The sequence below is a fragment of the Loa loa genome (genome assembly GCF_000183805.2).
Source record: "Loa loa unplaced genomic scaffold supercont3.791, whole genome shotgun sequence".
NCBI lineage: Eukaryota > Metazoa > Nematoda > Chromadorea > Rhabditida > Onchocercidae > Loa > Loa loa.
Window position 1 is genome coordinate 1 of NW_018108971.1, and position 2836 is coordinate 2836.

Here is a 2836-nt window from a genome sequence, read left to right on the forward strand (position 1 = left end):
CAAACTTAAAGTTCTCGCGAAATATTGTGAATGATACTTCATTTAAAAATATTTTATCTACAACGTGTACTTCAGTGGATTGGGACATAAAATTTGACTTAAAAAATTTCACATAAATTATCGTGAAATAGTAAAGACTGCCAGATATTTTATTTGCCGAGCTCAGTGGTTGGGTAATCAAGCTCCAATCAAATCTATCCAAATGAAGCGCTTAGTGCGAAAGCGTTTGTCCGGTGGTCGATTTGTTTTGTGAATACGCAACAGTAAGGAATATCAACCTTTATCGTGATAAGAGATTGATAAAAATCCGCCAATGTCCGTAGAAGCGAAGAATGAAACAGAAGAAGAAGCCGATAACCTTCGAAGAGGCGAGCAGCTCCTAAAACCTTTATCCCGGATTTTGGACCTAGATTATATATGTTAAGAAGTGAGAGGCGGTGATATTAAAAACCGTAAACTGTTGAGAGCCAAATTACATAAAACATGCTCATCGAACAAAAGGATACAAAAGGAGAAGATCCGATTTGTATTTAGTTAGCTATTTTAAGCTAAACAAAGACATGTGCTTAGACATAAAGGAAAAAAAATGGGAATTGAAACGGGATATAATCTAAGGAATGTAAATATGTTAAGGGTGATTCATAGGATCATTAGCATTAATTTACAATGTGAATGGATTTATTTGAGGCTTCGTTTTCAGGACATAAATGATATCTTTTTGATTTCATCTCCAGCAAAATACAAAGTTTGTGAATGCTTTCCCTCATGAAGGTTGCCTTGAAAAAAATGAAAGTAGGTTTCTTTCTTTTTTTTTTGATCATGATTTTTGTATTGAAATTTTTGTTTGGATTTTTTATGCTATAAATTGCAAATTTGCCAGATCCCTTAGATTTGCTTTTTCTTTCATGCTAAAAAACGAAGAATACTTTCTTCTCGATTTTGTCCTTGAATATCCTCATTCGCAGAAAAACTGTTCAAAATATCATAATATAGTTCATGTATCGCTATAAATTTTGGGCTTTGGGCGTTTCTTTTGAAACCAGAAGCTATAAAACCTTTTTTTTTGTTTGGTGAGTAGTCGTATCGATCGTGTGTATCGAGTAATGAAATCACAGTCAATATTGTCGTAAATAAGCGAATGTGTTTATGGAACAGAAGTCATTCTTGGATGGAAGATTTTTGAATATACGCTAATCCATCAAGGAATTCTGAAATTAGTATTTTTACAGGAATGAAAGTATGAAATTTAATCAGTGTTTTCGTGCTACCTGTTGGATCGTATTTTTGCAAATCGGAAAAGGAATGATATTTAATATTTACTGTTCTAATAAACCATAACACTACTTAGTAGGAATTTCCTTGAAATAACCTTATTAGTAAATCAATAAAGTTTAATTAAAAACAGTGTGATAATCACTCCCTTCTGGTTCCATTCCATTTATATGTGATAAGTGTTTCAGCACTAATTCATGCTGAGTTCTCAATCCTGAAATGAATAGGATAGGAAAAATGAGTTATTGAATAATACTAAGTCTTATTTGGAAGTTTTGTCACTCCACTTAAAAAATGAACTCATAAAAATCACTGTCATCCAGGCCTTCGTCATCATACGATTATGAAATAAAATAACCGTTAGCAAATGGAATGGAAGTAATAGTGCATGAATTTTCCAATGTCGAAAAAGAAATTTTGGACTTATTCTGTCTTTTAAGTGTCCGTTAGAATGCCAAATTCGCAGTTGTAACTTGGAATAATGTTTTATATAACTTCATGAGAGCCAGCTAAACTATCACACTGCCATAAATTTATGATTATCTACTCATAACTCACAACAGTGAATGTAAAAAAGAAGAAAGTAACAAATTGAAATTAAGTAATAGAGATTACCAATAATTATTAATTATACCAAACAAATATAATTTGTCGGTACAAGATCACTTGTGTCATTGATTTCGGAATACAGTATCACTTGAAATTCAATTCAGTCATGGTGTTTTATTCAAAAGGAGGACACAATATTATCAAAACAAATAGAACTTCGATATTCATCGTAGTCGTACAAAGGTAATCAGTTAAGAGATGTGGTACCAACTAGCGACTAAAAGAAGTTCAAGGCAAGCTTTGTCCTTTGACAGTCAGCAATTTTAACTATCGCTTCAAGAGATTAACGAAGAAAAATGCTGGGATATTTGAAACATACCGAGGAATCCTCATTCTTCACTCATATTGTTTTCATCATTTCAACTCGATAAAGTAAAAGAAAACATATATTTTTTCATACAGAAGCAATTTGTTTGAATAAATCAGCTGTGTAAACTTTTCAATAAAGAAGGAAACGTAAGCAATGTTTTGATACATTTCCACGAAAAAAGCTAAGCTAAAACAATCAAAATCCAAAATTCTTTCCATATTCTCCCAAAAGAGAAAAAAAACACATCTGCTTATTTGTACACTCAAATATCATATATAAGCAATTAACTTGCAGATAAATTCATCTTCATTCCTCATATCTCCATTTACCTTTTCAAACTCACCTCACTTAGCAAAGTTAGATTTCTTATTTGCCAAACTAGCTTTTTTTTCGAAAAAACAATTCAGCTAATTTGACAGAAAAGAAAAGAAAGAAGTGAGATATAAATAAGTAGATAATAAAATAATAATTTGTAATAACATACGTAATTAACATAATGTGTCCGCTTACTAGTTGAATCACTACTTAAAATTGATTTGCAATATTTGTCGCCTGCAAATAAACAAGAAAGGAATAAGTAAATAAGAAAAATGCTATAAATAACAAGTCAAATAAAAAAATCACTCATGCTTTTTTGTTATTATT